This window comes from Embiotoca jacksoni, unplaced genomic scaffold (assembly GCF_022577435.1).
Source record: "Embiotoca jacksoni isolate LCO1_2020_lvr unplaced genomic scaffold, fEmbJac1.0.p SCAF_14, whole genome shotgun sequence".
Taxonomy (NCBI): Eukaryota; Metazoa; Chordata; class Actinopteri; family Embiotocidae; genus Embiotoca; species Embiotoca jacksoni.
In genome coordinates this window covers 12,895,352-12,921,319 of record NW_027185274.1, presented here as the reverse complement: position 1 = coordinate 12,921,319, position 25,968 = coordinate 12,895,352, and the positions used below count along the sequence as shown (strand labels likewise).

The window sequence follows — 25,968 nt, the reverse complement described above, 5'->3', positions numbered from 1 at the left end:
GTTTCCTTTCCACCAGTTTTCCTCGCTGTCCGTCACCCACTTCCATTTTGTACTCTATCGCTGTCTGCCTTTTTATAGCTTTTCCTTTCCCCACCTTTCCCTGGTCTCCTGTTGTTTTGCTCTCCATGTGCTTTTTCTATCCCTCGCAAATGTGGTTGTGACAATATTTAGATAATATTTATATTTAGCGAAGGGATTTATTTTTTGTGTTGGTTTTCAACAAAAATATCAAAATTTTGTCAGTGAAAATGTTGACACAAATTTTCAGGCAGCTAGATTAATGAACAATGGAAGGATTACGGCTTTGTTTTGATTAAATCTGTTTGCCTGTCTGAAAAAAGTGTTTAAGATCCACTAACTTCTTTGTTGGTGAGAAAATGGTGAGGATTTGTACCTTCGTGCTGGCGTGTTTGTGGTGTGAATGTACACAACTTTCCACCTGATGTGTGGGGGTTGATGGTAGAAGAGTCGGACGGGTCGGTATCAGGGACGATGCGATGACAGCTGAATTCTAAAAGCTTTATTATCGGTTCCCTGCAGCCTTTCTGGGCAGCTTTCTGCCGCCTCTCATCTCTCCTGTGTGTTGCATTGAATATGGCTCTCCAATTGGGGTCATGGCTCAGACCGATAGGAAGCTACTGTGTTTTACTTACTAACTGGAGGCAAAGCTACAGAGTTCACCATTAAGAACGGAAGTGAAGACTTGGCAGTACTGACCATAAGCTGACTGGCAGATCTAGAATTTGAAGGAAAAAACATTTAAAAATGCAATGGAGAGATGTATCATTCTCCAAATTATTTTCTCTAAATTCATGTATCAATTTGAGAGCAGATGTCCTCTAGTGGACTAGTCATAAGTGTCCGCTACCATAAGTTGACACTCTTGCTTTGAAAGGTATTAAAAAGAGATTTGGCAATCCACGTTTCTGCCTTGGCAATTGCAAACAAGTATTCTGCTCAACTTATTATATGTTTCTACACCAAGAGCCATCAAATAGCTGTTCTGGAGCTTTTGATTACTTCACGTGATTCACAAGATTGTTTTGGCTTGTCAAAGTCCAATTACAGCTACAGCTAAATATTGTTTTTAGTTAGTGATTAATCAACAATGTTCTAGTTTGGAAAGGGTCAAAAAGTAGTGAAGAGTCTTCATCACAATTTTACAAAAGCTAAAATTTATGTCTTCATACTGCTTTTTTTTTTTTTTAACTCAATAAAAAAAAAAAAGTAAAAAAAAAAGGTTGCCATCCCAGAGGAGTGAAGCAAATTCTCACATTAGAGAAGTTGGTAACGTGTGGTATTTGTTTCTTTGAAAATTACTCAATTTTACTAAATGATTAGCAAAAATAATTTAGAAATGAATCTTTGTCGATCAACAGTCTGATGACTTATCTCTTTGTTTTTGCTTTCACAGTAATGTCTCCTGGGTTATAGGGAACGCCAACACAAAAAACAAAAGTGATGATTATCTGTTGATCTAGTATTCAAATTGTGAACATTTAAATTTTGGAATCAGTGATAATGTGTACCTGTTAAACGCGATACAGATCCCCGAACCAAACTTCATAGATAGGTAGTTCGGCTTTTTGCTTGTAATAGTTGCAGTAATGGCAAATACAGTTTATCTCCCCCTGCAAATGTGTTTGAATGGTGGGTTGCTATACTGCACTATAGAGGGCAGATAAATCAAAACTTTCCGAACCCGTCACCTCAGCTGCAGCAGCTCTTAGCTGCTGTCTTGCTCCTTCTCCCCTGTTTGTCCCTTTTCCACGATCACCTATAGGGATTGATGGTCATGTCAAAGCAAAAACTGAAAAATCCATAATGCTCTCCTGCCCTTTCCATTCTGCATTGATTTCATGGTGAAATATCAATCTGCATATGTCATGTACTGTTGAAACGCTCAAAATAGTACAACATGTTTAGAAGTAAATCAACATAAAGCTGTTTTAGGACAGCATTACATCAAGCTGCACTCGGAGACTATTTTGCAGAGGCAATTAAGGAGAGGAAAGTAATCTATTACATCATCAATTTATTTATGGAATATAAACAAAAGAAATGCATGTCCTTTAATTTGCACGCACATACTGTATGCACACATTCATAAATACACAAATTGACATACAGAATATTCACAAGCTCATTAACTTGAAGGCTATGAAAAAACAGCACATAAAATCAGATATCATTTCATCTTTTGAGCTATTAATTGGTACATTTGTTTTTATTTATTAGTGAAATTATATTCGTAAAATGATATACATTCTATCAACACTTTTTTGAACAGATGGAAAACAGGAAGGTTTTTAAGCTATCCTGATAACAAATAAACAGAAAGAACTAAACACATAAGCTCCCGGTGATCAGCTGATGAGTTCAACATATCTGAAATAGAATTAACAGACTGATGTTACAATATTAATAAAGGGTACATGTCAAGAAATGCAGCCAAACACACAAATGAAATACCATCTGGAAACTGCAGAGATGAAATATTAGAATAATTCAAATGAATTATGTTTACATTCCAAACTTAGGTTGATGTTGCTGTACCACTTTACAACTAGCTTTGCAAACTGCAATAAGAGTGTATCAAAAGTAATCTATATTTTTCACAGCAGACATGCTGACTTGTTACAGCAGGAGAAAAGCACAGGTGTTACTAACAACACTAACCCTGAAAAACAAAGCTGCTAAATTACATTCAGCCGTCATTGATTTTATTCATTACACCTGTGCTTTTCCCATTGTGAGATGTCATACTGAGTTTGAAAAAACATGGAATATATTTTGACAACACTGAGCTACCTAACAGAGTTATGTCTTGCATATTTGACATTTATGTCTGTTGCTGCAAGTGACACTAGTATTTCAGTCGAGATGTATCAGCCACTCTTGGTGTCACAACTTGTTTGTTTTTCCACAGCGAGACTGTGCCACAGGGCTTGTGTTTAGCATAAATATATTATTCTTATTAAGTTTACCACATGAATGTGCCTGAGTCTCATTTGGATTGGGGAGCACAGAAGGCAGTGAACGACTGCAGTTTAAAGTAGTTCTGACTGATAATTACTAAAGAGTTAGCTGGTAAGTTGTTTGTACAACCGCCTAAGTTAACATTATGTATGCCGTTGTCATAAGGTTTGTGTTTATGATGTTCAATAAAGAGCGAACACGTCTGAGACGGACATGAATATTATCTGTGGAAGCTTTGTCTACCTATTATTTGAACAATTACAACAAACCCAAGTTTTGGTTGTGAATGTGAGCCTGCAGAAAAATTGAAGCCTAAGGGTAATCTTCTTTCTGTACAGATGCTCCAAAATCCAATTTTATAAAGTCTTTTCATAATGTTGCTTTTGCAGTGCAGTGGTTGTGTGTATTTTAAAATGTGCCTTCCAGCTAGCCAGGATTGTTTTTATAATATCACAAGCATACCAATAGAAAACATCTTCTAACCAAAACATAATTGCCTATTTCTTTTAACATACCATGATTTGAAGCATTTGCCATGATTTAGCTTTATGCAAGCATGTTCAGCGCAAGTAGTCAATGTAGACATATGCAAACCATCTTGAATACATTAACTTTAATTTTTTTTTGTTTCAAAACAATTTGACTGCTAGAAAGAAAGTAGCATTTCTGGTGTTTTTCTTGCTCCATGTGTACAATATTCAGAATATGACTCATTCTCACGTATGTATTGCATTGATTGTGCTAGATCATAAAATCCCCCTAGCACAGTCTGCAGTAAAAGATGTAAAATACATCCACATGATGACATTTAATAGCAACAGCACAGTTTGTTTGATATGTTGACACGGTACTTCCAACTTGCCATGCAGTGTTATTGCTCAAAAGAATAGTTACTGTACTTTTTAATGGTCAGGGCAGGTAGTGCCATTGGGATTTTAGTCCTTTGGGCATAGTTTGATAAGAAATGGATTCTGTACCTTTGACTTGTATACTGCAGCCTTAAGCTTTTACAGCAGAAAGAGGAGCAGAAATGAGCTGGAGAGGAGAGCAGGCTGAGGGAACATTCAGCAACAATATCCTTTCTGCTGAAACTTTACATATGTCAGCACTTCAAAAGTTCCTCCATTACTATTTATCCCACATCCCCTCAAAGAGCTTCAGATATTCATTTGATCTAACCTTTTGTTCTGTTCCTGCTGTAAATTGTCTATTGGCTGGATACATGCATTCTTTAAAAATCGTTTCCAGTAATTACAGACGAGTGGATTTCCCAGCTGAGTAAAACTGCTTTGAACATAACAATTGACTCATTGCTGTAAAAATACTTTAGCCAGTGGAGGACCTTTAGGGCAGATATAAGTTGGTAAAGTAGCAATGCTAGCTGCATCACTGCTTCTCTGTTACCATTGCAAAAGTAACAGTATACGTCTTTTAATCCAGTCTCTTCACTGGGATCAAGACTGCAAAAAACAAACAACCAGAATGAAATGATTGTTTATTGGCAATATAATAGCTTGAAATATGCCTTGATGACCATATGTGAGAGTTGAAGAGGGATAGTTGGACACAGGACCACCTGTATCTGATGTTAATATTACCGTTAATAATCAGTAAAGTCCGACCTTGGATACATTTTCGACCGTCACGGTGAAAGTAGGCGGACGTGTGATGAAAATGAGAAGAACCTGCTTATGAATGAAAAGTTTACCACTTGTGCATGTTTGTGTATTCATGCAAACATAGAGAGTGTCTGAAGTCATTGTGAGCCGAAAGTCATTGCCATGGCAGGTTGTGCCTCTGCTGTGACGTAGCAGGATGATTTCCCCATGGTGCTAAGTGATTAGGTTGATCTCTGGGGAGAAGTTTAATTCTCCTCTGAGTAAGGGTGCCATTAAAATGCAATGACGTGAGATTAATGCTCATCTTGTAAGTGACATTTACTTTCTCATTTACTGTGGAAATTGTCTTGCAATATTGTGTGCAAGGCGTTGTTTTGAATGCTGATGAGTCTCAAAAGCTGTTCAAAGTATGTGCAGTGACAGTATGAAAAAATGTTGGATGTGCTATAAAAAGAGGAAGGGTATCTAGCTGAGTAAGGGACAAACAGTAAAACAAGACCTTCAGCAAAACACGACCGTGAACTTTGAAACTGCGGTTTGCAGTGCAGATTCCAAACTTACTGTATGTTGGATAAATGACTGTCCTTTGGGTTTATAATACGAGTGTGGAAGCAGATACCCGACCAGAGTTCTGATTTATAATGCAATGCCATTGTTTACTTTAAGAATAGCAGGCAGGACAAACCGAGCCTTGATGCATCTTTTGATTTCCTGCGCGCTATTATTGAATGTCTTTATGTCTCAGGATTACTTTAATCCTGCACAGTGTAAAACTGATTGCAGTCTCAAATCATGCTTACTATGTACTGTATGTGCATCATAAAGTAATATTTATATATATATATAAAGTTTGTGTTTACAGACTCTGATGTCTTCTTTTTTTTTCTTCTTCTTTCTCTCTCTCCTCCAGAGCGCCTGTACGCAGCAGCTCAGCGTGCAGAGCCCAAACTGTGCATGCGTGTGTGTACATACACACTTGCGTGAGAGCCAGGCGCACATACTATATGTGTATGTGAGATGAGGAGAAGCTAAGTGGCTACCACAACCACCCAGATCAGACAGCCTCCTGCGCTGCAAGATGGATTAGAGACCCACACTTCAGGAGATCAAAGGTAGGAGAAGATGTTTGGTAATCAGCCGCCACTCACCTGCCCTGTTCAATAACAGCATGGAGAGAGTGAAGGAGCGAGAGGAAATAATGCATGACAATGAGTTTATGCTGGGGTCTTTCTGCCATCTGTGTGCTGTAGGCTTGGACACTGACGCCTGTCATGTCCATGTGTGTAAGAGGGACTAATGGAAGTAAAGTTTTGATGGGGGAAAAAAAAAAAAGCTGTTAATTATCAGTTTATATATCAAGATTTGTATTTTTGTTATTCAAATCTGTGAAAGTCTTAACTGAATCCAACTTTAAAAAAAAGAACTTCAAAGGAAAGGAAGGACTTTTTGTGACGTACCTTTTTTTAATTGTATTCTGTAGATCAATAGCCAAATTTAGAAAATACGATATCATGCCAAAACATTTTCAGCACAACTACAATTGTATTTTACTGTTTTTACCCTGAAGATCCCAGTTGTGCATCCATCATTAGCAGACAAATACATTATCTTTGTTCGAGGTCTATTTTAATGAAGATCCAAAAGTTTTCAAAGAAAGAAAAATGCTATGTTGAATTTAGTAGAAAATGGAATAGAATAATACACAGGTCTGAGCATATTTCCATTTAATTTGATGCTATATACGTGGCATATCAGATGTGATATTTCACTAAAAATAAGTCTTATACAGTACTGTTGCATCATTAAAACAAAACAGAGGTACAAGCAAAGAGAAAATCTGTGTTTGAAAGATGTGTGCTGTAAATTGTGTTACTTCTGAGTTCAAGAGTAATTCAAGTGGAAAAATATCCAAAATCTAAAATGTCACTTGCAAACATCAGGATAGACCTCTGAATGGCCACCCACGCCTCCAATTTTGTCAGCGGTTCCAAAAGACCTGGCGTTGCTCTTGTGAGTTAGAGAAACAACCGCGCCAGGGAAAACTCACACTTCTGCTCTTACTAGTGTGATTAGTATGCTGTATTGCTTTCTCCATCTATAAATAAAAGCATTGGCGGAGGCAACAATTCCAGACAAGTCGGAAGTAATTCTGGGAAACGGTGGAAAACGTTGACTGAATTAGAAGCAGATTCGGCAGGTTAGAGAAATATAAGGCCGTATCATAAATGTAAATGATTCTGACATCACAGAATAACACTTCAAACACAACACAGGCTCATATACATCACTGTAACATGTAACGGCTTCCGGGGTCAAGCTTTCCTTTTGGGATACTTGCTGCTCAAATAACAACCACTGTACTTAAAGAGCTCAACAGGACTTCAAAATTGTATCTGTGTCTGTAGCTGACAAAAAAAAACCATATAAATTAGTCATACATAGATCATTGTCATTGTCATAGATCATAGATCGCTCTCTGTTCTTTTGTGTGAGAGCCACAACGTGTAAAATAAAAAGTGGACTTTTTTTATCATCACAAAATATTGCTACAGCACTTACTTGTGACAACAAAAGCTGCTTATTGCACTATAATTTAGCACTGTTTGCGTGAAAGAGGATTACTTTATTGAGATTTCTGCAGCTGAGAGGTTTTTGTTAAACCATGTTAAATAGCTCCATAAAAAAATGCATTTTCTATCTGTTTTTTTTTTTCCACTGTTTTTTTTCCCCAAGTGTTCTTAACAAGCCTGGAGAATGAACTTTTACCTCCATTTACCTTCACCCATTTTCTAAACCACAATTTCAAGATGACAAATTTTTTAGCAGAAGTTTTCCATCTTCTTAAAGAAACACATTTCCTGGATTCCTTTTGTATGACAGCCCTTGTTAGGGTCAATCACTCCACAATTTGCAAAGCTCCTTGTGCAAATTGCTTCTCTCTGGTGCTACAGTTAAGAGGCATAGCTTACATGATTCTTAAGGTTTTCCTTAACAATGAGGACAGACTGATTTTTAGTCTGTAACTTTTTTTCTGCCAACAAACTAAGAGATGAGTTAGATACTTATCAAACTCTCCAGCAACTCTATCAATTTATATCATTACATATACTTAAAAACTTGAAAATGTATAAAAGGATGTCTGACTCTTAGGGATGCAAGAAAAACATCAACTGAAGTTGCTTGAAAGCTGTTAAAATCGACATAGTTGTCATTATTTCTAAGCTTTTATGTAATGGTGACCGTTTGTGTGTGTCAGTTCATCTTGAGTGTCTGTGTATCAAGCTGAGCTATTAGTGGGTTTGCAGCAGCATTTGAAATAAACCTCAGAATCTTGTTTCTCTCAGGCCTATTTCCTACGTTACACAATACATAGAGATTTTAAAATGGCTGATTTAATTTTTTTCCCCAGGATGTGATGAATATGAGTATGTGCACATATGTGTTGTGGGCTTCAGTCTGCAAGGAAATTAAGTTCCAGATGTCACTGTTCTGCCGACTTTAAATCTGTCTTTTATCCTACCTACTGACAGCATGAAAGCAGGTACACAATTTAAGCATGCAATGGCCTTCAGGTCTCCTTTCCCCTCAGGGCCACCTTTCGACTCTCTCTGACCTCCCTTACATTTGTATTTTGTTTGATTTTTAACAAATCACCAGCACACAAAAGCCGCAGAAACAGTGTATTTTTAGACAAAAAAAAGGTGTCATGCTGGTTTTTCGAGCTGTTTATTTATATGACAGGAGACATTGTCCTCAAGAGGCTTACCTCAAACTGTAAACTGCTCGATTCTGTTAAGACAAAATGCCTAAAATGTCACATGAGGCTCACAGGTGAACGCTGACAAGGTCGTCTGCATCAGGTCAGCATGTTTTTTTATAGAATCCAATGGAGAGTTACAAGCTTATCATGGTACATGTACTCTATTGTTGATATCTCAGAGCACAGGTTTTTAATATGAATTCCTTCAATTGTGATACAGAATTCTCCTTTCAGTCACAAATTTCATGTTTCATTTACATGGTCAGCATGTAAAAAGAATGATGGATAATATGCCTCCACCAGAAACTTTTCAATTAATGTAAAAAAAATGTGTCTTCACCACACACGCCCACACACATACACACCTGTGCGCACACTCCTCAGAAAGTAAAACCACTTTTATTCTATGCCTTATTACTAACTGTTATGTGTTCCAGTGAGAGTAAAACCCAATTCATATTCATATGCAGGATAACACGCCTTTCTTATTTTTTTTAAGCCACCACATTCCCCCACAGGCAGCTTCAGTTTGCTGTGAATACAAATGCCAGAACACACAGCATGCTGTACAGACATTGCATTTCTTTGAGGCACCATTGCCCTGTGAAATCTACTACTGACAGAATTTGACTTTTTACTGACTTTGGCTCAGTGAGACTGGTTTCAGGAGATAGGTTCAATTTCATCGCCCACATGTGCAATCTTGTCCAAGATGCAAGTATTAAATATCACTTTGGTGCAGATGGTGTTTTATAGCCCCTCAGTATGTGTCAACTGCAGCATTCTCGATTTGCACACTGTAAATCCTCCTGTTCAGCCTTACTGGAAATATTGAAGTAGTTCTGGTATGTCACACTCATTAAACTAATCTTTGCTGCACTTATTCACTGATGCTCTTGCCACTGCCCGCAGAAGAATCTTCACCTGCTTTGCAGAAACAACACAGTGCATGTCTGATGAACTCAGTTCTTTCTCTCCAGAGGAAGTTTTGATGTGCTTTGGAGAGTTTGCGGTGAGTGTGTGTATGCATGCGTTTAATGAACAGTTTCTATTTGTGTGTTGACTGAATTCATGAGTCTGCCTTAGCCTGCTCTCCTCTGTGTTGCCGCTGGGCTACCTGCTTTTTCCTGCCTCCTTCCCTGGCTGCTCCTGAGAAGTAGAGATAAGGCCCACTGATGTTTGTCTGCTCCCTGGCAGATTACTGAGGCAGACAGGTACAAGGACTCTGGCAGACAGCTACAGTGTACTGGAGGCTAGAGAAGGACTTGCTTGAGATGCCTAAGCTGACCACAGCACCAACCCAGCAAGAATGCCATCTGGTTTATTTATGTGTGCTGTCGGTGCTTCGCTAATTACTGTGCAAAGTGAAACACGTGAGTCAACGTGTGAAATATGTGGACGTTTTCAGAACTAGAAGCATTAAATGATAATAAAAAAATTGTTTAATAGTAATTAAATATAACTAATGACCTATAACTGCATAAATGATGACTGCAGTAGAAATTTCTCCGTAGTCTGCTGAGGGAGCAGCGTTGGAGCTGGAGACACCAACACACTTTACAAACTGGTTAAGAAGGCCGGATCCATAATTGTCTGCAAACTGGACAGTCTGGAAAAGGTGGTGGAGAGGAGGACGCTGAAGAAATTATTATTCATATTCATCTCCACCAGACTCATCCAGCTCCGCTGTCACAAGGACTCATACAGGAGATCATTCCTGCCCACTGGCTTTACAACTTTACAATAACTCACCTCTGGCCAAATCTGTCCTACATCACTGACAATGTTTTGTACTAAACTGTTGACCATTGCACTGTTGTTGTTAATTTTATTCTATTTTTTTGGGTATATTTTGTTGATTTTGTTGATTTTACATTCATATTTTTTAATTTTGTCATTTACATTTTTATTAAATCTATCTATCTATCTATCTATCTATCTATCTATCTATCTATCTATCTATCTATCTATCTATCTATCTATCTATCTATCTATCTATCCCTCTCTCTCTCTCTCTCTCTCTCTCTCTCTCTCTCTCTCTCTCTCTCTCTCTCTCTAAACCACTTATGAAGCGTTGATATTTTTGTAATTTCTATTGCTAAAACAGTTTGCTTGATCACTGTTAAATCAGCATCACTAGTGCCCACAGTGGCCAGTTTGTGTTGTGAAAGACGCAACAGAAGCAGAAGCTTTCATGAGTGGGAATTCAGATTTGTGTGTGATTGTGCCAATGTGCGCTTACTACAAGTATGCCTTTTGTATGTTTGCTTTCAGCGTACCAGGCTGTGAACGTTTAGAGTATGATTAAAGCACATGGTCAGTGTGGAACTGCTTAGTTAGGCCGGCCTCTGTGAAGACCATTTCACAGGCTTCTTGGACAGAAAATATCTGCACTTGTTACTTTACCCATAGGCAGAGAGGGTGTAGAAGACAAAGGAGCTAAAATGGTGTTTCTGGGAGATTTGGGCCGGGTGCTGAAGAGATCAGGGGTTTTGTGTGCATTATACCTTTTTGCCTCTATAAAGTATGGAATTGCATTTTAAGAAGAACAAGTCCACAGGTCTTCTGCTAAAAGGTTCAGTTGAAAGAGTGTAAAATGATTAATGTGCAGCAGTGAAAGGGTCATAGAGACAGAAGACAATATGAACAATCAGCAAGGGAGAAGTGAGACAACAGGGAAGGCGTCAAAGTATAAAAAGCTGCTTTATAAATGGATCACAGAGTTTTTACTTCTGTTTCCTAAATAGGTATTACTTGTATATATCACAGACAAAGCCATTACCATGCTTAGTCCTTTTCATCAAACCTCAGGAGCTCATGTCATAACAAAGTATTAACTTCAGCTCTCAGTTTGTGTTATTTAAAACTCTGCTGTTGGTTGATCTCTGCTGTCTTGTCTCTCAAACACATTTTTCCTCACTCTGCCCATTGTTTCTGTTTGATTGACTTGTGTTTGATCAGAGCTGTTTAAATAGTTGTTTCAATATTTATGTGGCCAATTGTGAAGATGCTTTGTGATTGTGAATGCAAATTGTTCATTGCCCCCCCCCCACCACCAAACACACACACACACACACACACACACACACACACACACACACACACACACACACACACACACACACACACACACACACCATGTGGTAGACAGGTCCTTCCACATGCCTGACAGCTCGACTGGGAAATGAAATTACAGGAAAAGAGAGAAGTAAAAGCAGAAGCCGAGGACAAGGGATAATACATGATTCATACACATAAAGCCTTGGCTGTGTCGCACATTGAATATACATGGGGAGGAAAGCGTAGAAGGATCTAGAGGTTTAGAAAGAGTTAAGAAGCAGATTTTTACAAGGTAAAGCAGAGCTTATGAGGGGAGCTCAGACTGAATTAGAACCTGTTACTGACTGACACATAAGCAGAATGAAAAATCATGTATTTAAGAATCCATTCAAAATAGTTGCACTGCTCTGGATATTTCCATTTCAAAGTAGTAAAACACAGATGCTTCAAACTTTAAACCGAGACATTCACAGCACCCTGTATGTATGACCGTACCATATTGTTTTCTTGAAATCTTGCTTTACTGCGTGATGAAGTTACTGTAATTAAGAGTGAGCCGTCCTAAATAGAATTGAACAACATATGGGTGAAGGCTTGTGGCGCTTTGCAGCATCTGGCAGGTAAATGGAAGCCAGAATAACAGGTAGATGTATGGAGCTGTGAGTATTGCGATAGACAGCTCTGGTATGACATAGAGATGAAATATTTCGATCTCTATGCAGAAATTTGAATGAATGTAGCAAAAATAAGAATATAGTTATGGAAAGTTGTGCCAAATTGTGTTTATTTGGCTGGTTTTCATTTCAGTATTTGGTTTAATTATTTGTATTTGACTGAAGTGGAGGTGGTGTAAAACATGCAGCAGGTTACTGTAGTCAGAGCCTATGACGATAAAGGCTTGGCATGGCATTACTTTGCTTTAAAAAGGACCAAGCACTGTTTCTTCAAGATTTCCCTTTTTGGCTTGGACACTGTATACCCTGTTGTGCAGCCAAGTGAACACGGAGCAGTAATTTTTGTCTGCATTATGAACTGCTGCTGGGCTTTATCAGGACAGAGCAGTGCATAATTGGAAAATCCAAACCCATGAAACATAACCTTCATAAGGTGTTCTCCGCCACTTGCGTCACTGTTATTTATGAATGTGCACTGTAATTTCTGCTATCTAGTCTTGGAAGTATACAGTATAAAGGATTCACTGTTAAACTCTGTGGCACAAATCAACTGCCATAATTCACTGGTGTTGTTGGTTTTCTTCTGGTTGCATTCATCTAAGTCCTTGGCCACACCTTGATGTACTGTGGAATACCGTACTGCATGTTGAATGGCAAAGAATATCCTCTACAGGTGTCTAGGATCAGAAACACGGAGGAGAATGGAGAGAGATGGAAGAGTTTCAAGGAGAGGCAAAATAAAAGATAGACAAGAAAGGAAAAAATGAAAGACCACAGGTATGAGGCACAGCAGCAGTGAATTGGACATAATGTGAAGCATACAGAGGGGTTCAGAGAGACAGAGAAGACTTTAGTGTCTGAGGATTTAGAGAGAGGAACTGAAGCAGGAAGAGAGCAATGATACCTCAGACATTAGAAACAGTAGGAGAGGTAGAGAAGGAGTTTGAAGAGTGAGTGCACCGGGCAATGTCCCCACAGCATCTCCAGATAGGATCAGTGAGAGACTGAAGGGCAGCGGCAGGCAGAGGCCCGACGCCACAGCTGGCTCCAGCTGGCTCCAGCGGTGTGTGGCGAGGGGTGGTATTGTTTCGGCTTTTGTAGACACTCTTCCAATCCCATTTACAAACGGGAAGGACCACCAGTCGCTGTCACACAGAAACTGGTTGCTGTCACTGGGTAAGCCGGCTGATCGATGGCAGCGCTTGGCTTGGCGGATCTAATGAAAGCGAAAGAGGTCCGAGTTGGAACAGGACTGCGTGGTGACGTAAAGACAGCGGTGCTGATTGTGCTCCGTGTAGTTGATAAAAAAAAAAAACACGTTGTTCTCTTTGATTCTGCTTATAATGGACTGGTTAAGGCTGGTTAGAGGTATTAATGGGTCAAAAAATTGGATACACATCCTAAGCCCAGATTGGTTTTGAAATGTCCAAGGGGTATGTTGAGTATGCTTTGTATGTGTGAAGCAATAATACCTCTTTACCACTGGCTTAAACTTATTCAATTTCGAGCCAGAAAATTGCTGCTTTGGTATTGAACACCATCTGTACTCGTCAGCAGCAACGCATTACGAAAGAAGTGTTGGATTAGTAACTGAATGTGCTTTAACAATTCTTTGCCTAAATAACGCATTTCAGAAAAGTACTCTTTTAAACAGTCTGATTTATACAATGAGAAAATTGTGAAAAGGGGATTTCAGTCAGCCGTGCTCCCTGCTGTAAGAGGAGTGCGGCACACAGAGTCGCTTGGCACAGCTTAGTGCCCACAGAGCAGCAAGAGGTTTTGTCTTGCAACTCTGGTTCTGTCATTCTTTGGGTGTGTGTTCTTCAGACTGTGTCAGCCAGAGCTGATCTAGAGCTATACAGCTGATTCTGGTGTTTTAGGGAACAGGCCCTCGAAAAGTCTGAAGTCTGAAGTCGTGTGACACATAAATTGTCTCCTTTTTAGCTATTGGCTATAAAGTTGTGTCTCCCAGTTGTGGCACTATGGATAAGAGGCGTGTCATATTTTAGTATGATTTAAAAAAAAAAATCATATTGGATAATAGCAATATTCTGACTTGTTGATATAATGACATCAATCATTCAATCAATCAATCAATCAATCAATCAATCAATCAATCAATGCCTTTATTTGTCATTGCACAGCTGTACAATGAAATTCAGTGCCTCCCACACAGTGGCATGATAATGCATATAAAATTATAATGACATCATACCGTTATACACTTATATTTTTACAGAATCTGAATCTCACTCTGTTTTTGTCCACAAACTAAATAACAGATCATTTTTGTGTAGTTCCTACTGAATATTTAAAGTACTTTCTGTAAGTACAATTAGACAGATGTTCACTAAATGCCTCCTGCGGTGCACGCAACTGGTGTGTGGCCAAAATATAATTCAAAATTGTGCGTCCCCTTTGATTGGGGCGTCCAGCCCCTCAGAAATACGTCCAGGTCAAAAACCTACGACTGGACCCAGTGTAAAACTAGAGGGATTTTAATTCCAAATGGAAGACGCTGAATTCTGCCTACCAGTGTTGTAGCGAGGGAAGATTGTCCACTGGTCCACCTGTCCAGGCGACCATAGTGTTAATATACTTGATCAGCTGTGACTATAGCTGGGCGGCCCACCCACGTAAAATCTATAGGTGGGAAACACTGATATTACTTTAGGCCGTATACCCTACAACTACTATGGATGTAATGGAAATACTTTTGCTTTCAGCTGCTTCTCGCGAAGCCCAAGTCCAATGTCATTTCAAGACTAAATGAAAGACAATGTGTTCCTTTAGAACTTCGAGCTAACACTGTCACACATTCATTTTGCCACCAGAAATCTCTGGACTGACAATAATCAAGGAGTGCATTGGTATTCAGCGCCGTCCCAGTCCATGCTTTCGTGAATGGAGAGTTGGGATGAATGAGCACGGCTCACGTGCCATACTTCCATTCTCGCTGGGCTTTTAGTTTTCACCGAGCCGTGAACAGCTCTCCCTTGACAGCACAGGTAGAGAGAATCTGCAAATGGCGGAGACAATTTGCGGTTGAATAACCCCGGTGTTTGCATGTGAGTGGCAGGTCCTTATCAGAGCTCCCGTCGGCTGATCAAAGTTGAAAGAGGGTCAGGCTGAATTAAAGACTAGCTAATTAAAATGTCCAGGGAACATGCCAGCCCTCATTTCATTTATCTCCTAAAGCCCAGTTGGGTAAAGAAAGAAAGATGTGAGGTGTGGGTGAAGCGAGAAAAAAGAATAAAGGTGTGTTATCCTATGAGATCAACTTCTCCTGATAGCAGAGGATAAAGTATTAAGCAGTCTCTGTGTTTGGTAATAATCAGAGATGGGTTGTTCTATGATATGTTGGTTTAAAAATCCCACCTGTACGTGAGGTGATGATTCTGGTAAGAGTTCGGCCAGAGTTTGTTCACTTGAAAGCAGGAGATGGTAGATGGATAGATGGAGGCCCCAGGCAAAGAAATAAAGCATGTATTGGGAGATCCTCAAAAGGCCTGTTGTGTTTTCTGCCTGCTTTCACTTTGTCTTCGTGGCATGGCCTTTTTCAAATCTCCCATTTTCACAGCCTGTTAGAGAACAGAGACTCAGGTTGGTGGTGTGTGTCTGTGTGTTTGTGTGGGGTTTTATGCTGTGTCTTCAGTGATATAAAGGTCATAAGATCTACTATATAGAACTGATCCCTTGACTGGGATTTTCTCTGAGGAGGCAGTTATGGTTTTTAGTACGGATGGGTCTTGAATTTCAAATATTCTAATAGTCGTTTTAATCCAAGATCGATTAGTACACGCGACTTTCATTCTTCTTTATTTCCAGTTTTTCCCCCTGGTTGTAATGCAGTACTCCCGTCAGAAGGTGGCGGTAATGAGCCTAAAATCTGCCTGCCAGCCGCATTAAATAACACGGGAGAAGAAGATCACGTTGCTTTCAGGGGTCCTGGGGGTTTGCAGGTAAAACTATCCCGGTATCAGATGTCCCAGTGCGAACATGAGGAAACATGCAAAGACAACTACAGCTGTCAAGAAGTTCTGTGTGGGACTCTTTCAATACATTAAGAAAGAGGAGGTGAGGTGCAAACAATGTGTGTTGGCATACACAACACCGAGCAAACATATTCATGTGTGTGTGAGCGCACGCGGTTAGGCGGTGGATAGTAGTATAGTAGTTTTGCTTGAAATACCTAAATAGAGTATTGCTGACTGTGTTAGATTGAGATATGAAATGCAGTATCTGTGTGTTTTGTGGCATACACACTCTACTTTCTTTTGACAATTTTAACAAAATAAAAACAAAATCATTGAAAAATGTACTGTGATAGCCATCTAAGAGACCACTGCCATTATATCAGTCAACTGGTCGAAAGAATACATGTTTTTATACTTCTTTCTTTTTACTAATTGTTTATTTGAGAAATAACTGACAACAAACATTTTTATTAGTTTAGCCTAGTTTCTCAAAAATATTTCCAATTTTGAAAACCAGTTTACTGATGAAGAGGATTGTGTTCAGCTCGTCTAACTACCACGAAATGCTGCTTTTGAAGTAGAAAATAGCACTTGACCAATAATACTAATGTACTGTAGGGTGTGAGAGCCTGTGCCATCAGGTTGTTTAATAATCTGAGAGTGTGTGTTCTCTTTCACCAGAGCTTATTTTTGTGAAGGTGTCTGAGGAGGCTGACTGACACTGAGAGGGAATCATCGTAATGAGATGCCATGTTGCTCTGTGGAAATGATTACCTCAGGCGAAGAGGCATTAGATTGATGAGGGCAATCTTTGCCTCCTTCCCTGAGATGCACCAGCGCCTCTACCATCAGCGCACCATTTAGACAGAGACAAGTCTCTCCTTCTCAGCCCGAATGACCCCGGACACTTAAACAGGGGGAAATCGGTGCTGTACCACCTCAGCCTCAAGTGACAAAATCAATTTAAGTATTGTGCTGCTTACCTCAAAATTACATTTCTTGAAGTCATCAGTCACAGCTTGCCTCTGCACTTGCCGATCACCGTGACGATCCAATATTACACCGGACTACTGGGGTATTATCTTTATAGATCGTTACTCTCTGATCTAAGTTGTCTCCGGATAAATGAAAGGCTTTTAGTCTGAAAATGCAAGCAAGGGATTTAAAATACGCAATAAAGATGTGTCACTCCGCAACAATTAGGGCATGTTTCTCCTCTCAAATTTTAATGCTGATACATCGATAACTGGGGTTATTGATGCAATGAAGGATGATTGCTGAGTGTCCCATTTGTTACTGTTTGCCTCAACCTTCTGAGTGTGATTGCCTCCAAGGAGGCTTAAAGACCCCATTAATCAGGACTTGGTTGATCGCCTCTCAGGTCAGCAGTGATGTGATAGGGAAGCTTCTGGAGGTGAATGCAGCAGCAGTGTAATAGCTCAAAGTGGAGAATCTTTAAACCAGCAGATTAAAACAGCAGTCATGGTTGTAGTTGTCGCTGCTCTGGGGTACTTAACTGATTGCAAGCAGAGCACGTAGAATGAGATTTCTGATTTCAGCGTTTGATAAAGTTTTTTAGTGCAGACATCAATTACATAGATTATGGTAATGAACCTGATAAATGTCAGTAACATTACCCCAAAGACTTATCACCACCCTGTTTTTGCATGGACTCTGACAATGGTGTGATTGGTGTGAGCGAGTGCTGGTTGGATGCTGGCGTCAGGAGCTGCAAGCAGAGCTCAACGGAGCATTAATCGGACCGATTGTGAATAGTGATTGTGAGGACTGGTAGCTCAGGGTACAGATAAATCAAACATGGCAAGCAAGGCATAGCTCCCGCCTCCATGTCACTTTCTGTTTCACGTTAATGGGTCGCATAGAGTTTGACAGGTGAAGGAACTGACAGACGGTGTGGAGGGTAAAGTTCTCATCAGTGTCCTGTGTCACTATGTGTTTAATGTACATTACTGTGGTTTGCAGGCTGTTGATATATAATTGAATTAATATATAGCTTCTGCACCAGTCAAGTATTTGTGATATTAAACTGCAGTAAACTGTTGACCTGCCCACATATCTGGCAGATTGTTGCAGGTTTTTACATTAGTCTTGCAGTGGTTGGCTCTAGCTACTCTTCTAGGCTTACACAGTGGTGTGAAGTGAAGCTGTGAGGAGTTACTGCTTGGATGTTAAAGTGATAGGATAATAAAGAGTAGCAGGGAACTATATGAATGGATAAAAGCCAAGATGTCTGCCGAGGAAATAATGAATGAAACTGCAGAGGAGAGTGAATGAAGTTGTCTTCCTGATTTGAATTTTTGCAAGACTCCATTAAACAGCTGCTCTACTTACCACTGGTAGAGCATCAACAAAGCCACACACGTCTGTTACTGACGAGCGAAATGACCCCGTCACTCTAGAATTTATTAAGCGGAACAACTCTAAGGTAATAAACTTGCCATTCTGCTGCATTAATTCACAAACAGTTTATGTATTTATATGTATATAGTATTCCATCCATATACAGCATGGACACGGCTTGAATTCAACCAATGTATTTTTTTAAGAACCCACATGATCTGTGTGCATTAATAATGTTTACAGGTGTTACATTCGGTTAATGACGATTTCCATCTTTGACTCCAACTCATTGGTAATGTGTAAATACTATACCTGCACTTTCTGTGGTTAGAACAGTTCGATTGTACCTTTTGCAGCTGCTCACCCCATTATGAACTTATTGAATGTCTTTTACCGGACCCTTTAGTGGGTGAGTACGAAGTTAAACCCTTATGTTGGTGAGGTGAAGTGGATGCTTAGGCTGACTGTGTTCAAGTGGTTTCTATTCTGACTATACAAGATCTCACTTGGCATGCTGTTCCAGCTCCTGAGTGGATCCTCAGGGAGGCAGGAGACAGTGCTCTGAGGCCAAGGCTTAACTCTGGGATTGGATGTTTCACCTTCTCTAAAGTGTGCCAGCTCTCTATTGATACTTCATTTAATATACTGTACCTTTTGAAACAGTCTGCTTGAGGCACTTGTGAGCGTCAACATGTTCATTCGTCACTAGCAATCTTCCTTCTTCATATTCAAATTACATCAGTGGTTTAGAAATCATTATCTTTCCATATTCTTACTAAAGCTTGTATTTGATAACAGCTCTAACGGCATTGACTTTTTTAAAACACACCACGTCCCGCCCACCGATAGCCTTAACCAGACTGCACATGTCAATCAAACAGACACGCTCCCAAAAACAAGGCTTTTTGAAGCGTACTTTCTAATTAATGACGGATTATTTTCAGATGGACGGAATAACTCTTGATAAAATGTTATTGACCTTGAATCTTATGAGACTAGTTGAATAGGAGTCTATGGAGCCGGAGGCTTTTTGGACCCAGCCTCTGGTGGCAATCGGTGGTATTGCAGTTTAAGGCACTTCCACATCGGCCTCATTTTGTCGCCCCGGAAGCTTTGTCCACTTTTATGTACAGTTAATGGTTACACCACGTCTAGCTTAAAGCGTAGTATGAGCCACCCATTTACCAGAGCAGCAGCAACGTGTACTTGTAGCCTGTGTGACTGCACATTCATGTAAATTTTTAAATGTGGGTCACCTGCATTTGGAAGTGCTCAGAGCCCAATGCTTAGTGACAGAAGTCACTTAGGGAATAGGAAAAAAACAACTTGAAGCCCAAAAAAATACAATTCTGGTTGAGGATAAGGCAAATGTAGCGTACAACCCGCGAGCTGTTACTGCTGCAGTGTGAACAGCTGTATTAAATAATATTAAAGGGAATTGTTCAGTCAGATACATGTGAGACGAACGACTCAAAAACATGGCTGAAACATGTAGACTAGGACTGTCACAGTCATAACATTTTAGCTGACAATTAATTGACAGACAAATAATTGCGATTGCCGATTAAATTCTTTTTCACATCATTTTTTGCCACTATGATATAGCATAAGCCTAATCATAGTTTAAAAATACACCTCTTAAAGAAGAAGAGAGATTTATTAGCATTGAACATATGGCCTTCGACTGAAACCTTTTTGCTGCAAATCTAACAAAGTGCCTCCTCCGAGGCCGTTTCTTTTTCATTTGGATTAAAGCCAAAATATGCCCACAGCTGTGCTGCAGGGTTTGGCTTTGCAACTAAAACTATGATATTATTGTCAATTTAAATAATTATTAAAAAATTAAACACCTTAAGGAAACCATTAACCATTAAACCATGTAAAGGAGAGGTTGCAATGTGATGATGTCATTAAAAGCACGTCAGTCAAACTTCAAATGGTGGAAATATGAAATATGTTCATTTTATTGAGCTGTTTTGATACAGATGAATGGAAACAATTCAAACTATTATACAAAATGATTGTGGCAAGCTCAAATATCTGCACTCAGGCAATCATACAATAATTGTGACAGTTTAGGATTTTCAACTGATCGTATCATAGTAGCTGTGAACTGGTACTTGGAGGAATATTAATAGGAGCAAGAGAGGAAAACTATTAGTCTTCCTATTTTTAGTTTTCAGACGTTCCACCAGTGAGTATTTTTTAAAGCTGCTGTTCAGTGACAGACAACTCATCAATATCCATCATTCCCCAAATTTCTGGAGCTTCCATCAGCTGCACATTTTGTACATAATAGATAAGGAGCCTTTTCACTCCAGTTCTCCAATTGATTGAGTCAATCCAAGATATGCTGTATGGTAACAGTCAGATTACCACCAGAACCCTTTTTATATTTTCTTGTTCAGATTTGAATGTTTTCAAAAGTAAGTCGGATCATCTCTTAAAAGTAGCTGTTGATTCTTTTCAGTACGTGTTCTGCCAAACACACAGGCACAATGTCCTTGAGCGCCGAAGTTTCTGGGGTGAACAAAGGCAAGCTAGATCTCTCTGATACATTGGCCTTTGTTTCCCCTCTTTACTCTCTTTCTGACTCTTGTTGCTTTTCTCTCTCTCTCTCTGGCATGTTGGGTCTCTTTCTTATTTTTCTTTGTCTCTCCTACGCAAACACACACTCACAATGTTCTGTTTTCAAATTCCAGCGCTTTTTTTTTTTTTTAGAGAATATGTGCTACAATGAAAGTTTCTCTGATATATTATATATAGCACTGTTTAAAGGTTTCACTCTTATACTGAGAATAATTCAGAACTATCTAATACCAATCAGCAACTAAACCTCCCAACAGTTGGTAGCTTTCTTTGCATTTGAGCTGAACACTACCTCTCAAAGTCATCTTAAGTAAATCTATTCATAATCATTTCAACCAACCTTGGGTGGCAACATCTTATTCAGTCCTTTTACCACTATCTACTGTGTGTTTAGTATTAAGCTAACTCTGACCACCACAGAGTACATTGGCACAAAGCCCTGAAAAGATTTCTTATCTTTATTGAGAATCTCAAATCTCATTTCGTAGCACGGCTCCACTGAAATATGTCACCCTGTCTGTTTTTAGCAAGAATATTATTGATATTTTTCGTCTAAATATAGTAACTTTCTTCATATTTCAAAAGCAAAGAGGGCTACGGACTTTTACTGTGATGCACCTCCACCCTGTAATGAAAACATGTCACCTATCAAATTTTATTGCAGAGATCTGAGGATATGATGACACAGATAGACACCACTTGAATTTTTTATTCTCCCTGAGAGAGCAACATGAGCAGCCAGAAAGGAGAAGGAACAATGAACATAATCAATTTCAACAATTGCAGTATAAAGTGTCATGCACGCATTACTACAACAAGGCAAAAAAAAAAGTCTGAGATAGGAGGTAGATGTGCAAAATGTCACGGACATTTATGATTGTTGGTTTTGGGAATAACTTCAGGTTCAGTTGAGCTTTTTCTTTCAAAAGGTGATACTGTAGGAATGTGTGTAAACCGACCTTTAATGATGTGTGCAGTGGTACTGGTTACTATGTTTTGAAAACCCAACATCTTGTGAGCAAAATGTTACCTTAACAAAGAAGAATGGCCGCATCTCAGAAAATACAGACCTTTCACTAAATGACAATCAGATAAATGAGTAAAAACTTCACAGTGAGATGGTATTCAATCCAATATTCACCACTTCCATCAATCACGTCTCGGCCTACATGATTTTAAACAGAAGGAATTTTCTAGAACACCCTATTAAAAACCAGAAATCCTGCGTGATGGATCGTACTGTGTGAATGATCAGAGCAGCTAAATGACGATTCCCAGGGAGTTAACATTACCCATGGCCATTAGCTGCAGATTCAATGAAATTGATTTGGCATGTCCAATCTAGACCCAATTTAAGAATTGATTGACTTCCTCTCCCTTGGCGTGAATCAGTGTTTGTCATCTGTTTCAGCCAGGTTCTCTGTCCTCTGACTGCATGTCAGGCTGCTGCTGACCTTCAGACACGAGGAACTGTATGAAAGATGGGACAGTAAGGTTGCCATTAATAGACAGAAAGAGATGTCCAGAGAGAACTGAGGCCATAACAATGGCGTGTGTGGGCATGTGCAGTGGCACAGCAAATGGACATGTCGAGAGACAACAAGGGAGAGCGGTCTCTTTTCTCTGTGGCAGATAGACTCCATTCTCACTCTCACTGAGAAATAGTGTCCATGCTGTGGCAAACAAACTGCTGTCTCTTTGTCCCTCCGTCTCTGTGTAATTGCACCCCTGGCTCTTTTTCACACACGGGCCAGATTCATCCTAGCTGTAAGTCCTACCAAGGCAGCACAATCCGCGAGTCCCTTCTGCTCCCCTGACACGGCTCATTCCCCCATCAGTGGGACGGTGGCAGTCCACTGTGGGGGATCTGTCTCTCCTCCTACACACATACAGAAATAGATGTTAACACGCACAGACAGACAAGTGCCTCCGTCGCTACCTGAAGTAGCAACAGCATTACTCGTATTAGCTGCTTGATGGCAGAATGCTGTCTGCATGTGGTGAGTATTTTGCCAGTCGCTCCATCAGAGAAAGAAGAAAGTCGGAGATCCAGGGATTGTTAGGATGGTGCTTCATAGCAGGAAATAGAGGCATTGCCTAAATACATTACTATTAGGAGCTGATTGGCTATTCTGTGGAGGGTTTGAAGGCTGTTGTTTGGACTGATGCTGGTTGACTAACAATGTTGCTCAGTTGTAAAGAGGTTTGCTGGGACTGATGCGGGGTTGGATCAATGGCTGGGGTTGCAGATAAGCATCCTAGGTATGAGGGGTGTGCTGGGGCTCAGGCTTTAGTAACAGTATGTGCTGGTGCCTGCAGTGTGTCCGTGTACGCAGTGTGCATTTGTTTTGAATGGTCTTATTTGGACTTTGATTGAATTGATGTTGCGTTTATGGAGTTTGTAGCCACAGTAGTTGGCTGGCTCTCTGGAGGGTCATGTAGATCTATTTGTTAGTCCACCCCTCGGGCTCGGCCTGAAATACACTGCTGAGCAAAACATTCTGGCCACTTCGGTCCATCATGTGTCCCTGGTCTGCAACAACATCAAAGTAGGTGGCACGTAGAGTATCACTATAACTGCCCTGTGGCTTCAGAGCTACATAAACAGTTTTGTGATGTTGTGACACGTTCTTGATATGCACAGCTGTTGGGAAATAATCAACGTGATCTGCTTCATCTGTGGATGACCATAATGTTTTGTCTGATCTGTGTATGTCAACAACAGCGACATGGATTGCCATGTTAGAGGATGAATCCTACAGACTTGAATAATCCACCTCATTGTCTAGTGCCATCATCAAGTCAAAGTTTGTACTTATTAAGATGAAATGTCTTTATCATTGAATTTTAAGGGATTGGCTAAATATTTTGGACATATTTAATGGCTTCTAAGGGATTTATTCTCAAATGAATGGAGTGAAATGAGGGGTCATAAGCTTTCTTCTGGCGCCGCCATTAAGTCCACACTCTTGTTTTTTAGTGCAATAGTAGGATGGAATTCTATGAAATTTGACACAGTCATGTTTCACCATGACTTTTCCTCGAGCACCGTCATCAGGACTACTGTAAGTGTGGCCATAGGGTTTCTACTGTGGCTGCAGCCTTTTAGGCATAAAGCTAAAGTTCTGGCTTTAATATTTAACATGAATCCATAATTATACAAGGTGCTACAATAGCCCATCTTTCGGCTTCAGCAAGTTCTTGATATCAGTCTGAATGTCTCTTGCAGCTCGCATTATGCCACTACTGTAGTCCTTTTACATATTTATTTCCTGTTGATTCTGTACTTTATCTTTCTTTTTGACAGAACTACTTTACAGCTCCAATGCACCTAATTTATATAGTCAGTGGCATGGCATTCTTACATGTTCCATCTGAGCCTCTTCCAATATTCCAAACTGATTTCCATGCTGCCCAACAGAACCTCTGTGCTACAGAGAAAGCACAGCAGCTAGACCAAGGCGGTTTGAGAAAATGAGTGTTCCATTATTTATGCTTCCCTCACTAACTTTATGATGCCGTTAGGTGGTCATGCTGTTGTCCTCTGTCTCCTTTTATTAGCTGCGGTGCACTGCTGCATTTTAATGGATATGTCAAAGAATGAAGTTTCCTTTTGGCAATGTAGCAAAGAGCTGGTTTCTCAGGCTCAGTGAAACAAAGGAAGATATGGTGCACATCATAAGATGAGAGCCCAGTTTTAATGAGTTGGTTTGTCTGCCTGCCAGAGTCCAACACCGAATGAGGAGCATTTTACCAGCTAAGCACTTTTTACCAGTATTGGTCTGGAATTGATTGTGGCCTGAAATTTAGTGGCATTGACTGTGTATGTATAGTGATTTTATCATGGCCTTATTTTATTTTATGTCAATATCCAATTCCCTCAAAAACATGTTTTCATTTTACGAGTTCCCTGTTTGCCTTGGAAAGTATTGATGTTAGTTTGCTTTACCGACATCCTTTTGCAGCCTTTAAACAAGTAAAGAGGTTTACACCGTACAACCTGAGTGAATACTATTTTCTGAGTGGCCAGAGGTGGACTGTTAAACCCACAGATACAGTCTCTTTGCTTTGTCGTCACTGTTTACCGCTCCGACTTCCTGTCTGTAGGGAAGGTGCCTGAGGGCAGCACAATCAGCAGCAAGGGACACAACCAGGCCCAGTTTGTCTCGTGTGTGTGTGTGTGTGTGTGTGTGTGTGTATGAGGTCAAAGTAGCGTCTCGTCCACCGAGACCTACTCTCTCAACACACGTCTGTTGTGGCTTTTCAGTGACTTATCTGTCTCATCGCATCCACTCTCTACACCATTAATTATAGTCTGGGTTTACAGGTTGTGTACGACCTGGGTGAGCACAGGACCATACTATTTAAATAAACACAGACACGGTTAACTTATTCCACAAGTTTCAGTCAGATGGAAATGTTCAACCCTTTGAACCCCAAGCAGTTTATTTATTTATTTTATTTTTTTCTATCCTGTCGCATTTTTACTCGCAGTGGGTTCATTTTTCATTGCAGCAGCAAGTCCTGCACCTCTATGGAAACAGCACAATTATAGCTAGAAGTAGGGAGAACTCAACAATGTGTTCAGTGCAGTATAACATGGGTATAATGTCAGAAAATATAAATGAAGTACAAATATAAGTTCGTTATCTTTGATAATTTGCAACAAGTGCCCACAAATGTTACCAATATTGGAACAAAAGGGGGTCTCCACAAGCCACAGATATTGTACCATTTACATTTTGACAACATCTACAAACCTCTCTATGCTCTCTGTGTTCTGCTTTACAGAATCTGGATCGTGCAAATGCTTTATCTTTGGGAATTTTTTTTATAATATGTGTAGAATACAATTATTTTGATGGAATACAGTATTAATAATTTAAGCTTAGATTTAGCTATTTTTCTTAAGCATTCAGTATACAGGATTAGTTCAAGGGCTATGGGAC

The 25,968-nt window shown here is 39.8% G+C and overlaps 1 protein-coding gene across 1 annotated transcript in view; it reads left to right on the top strand.

The window, feature by feature from the left end:
* grik4 (glutamate receptor, ionotropic, kainate 4) overlaps nt 1–25,968 on the top strand; it is a 272,058-nt gene that overhangs the window by 66,736 nt on the left and 179,354 nt on the right. Inside the window, exon 2 of the mRNA XM_069148046.1 lies at nt 5,509–5,710. The gene's annotated coding sequence lies outside the window, so the exon portion shown is untranslated. The remainder of the gene's footprint in view (nt 1–5,508; nt 5,711–25,968) is intronic.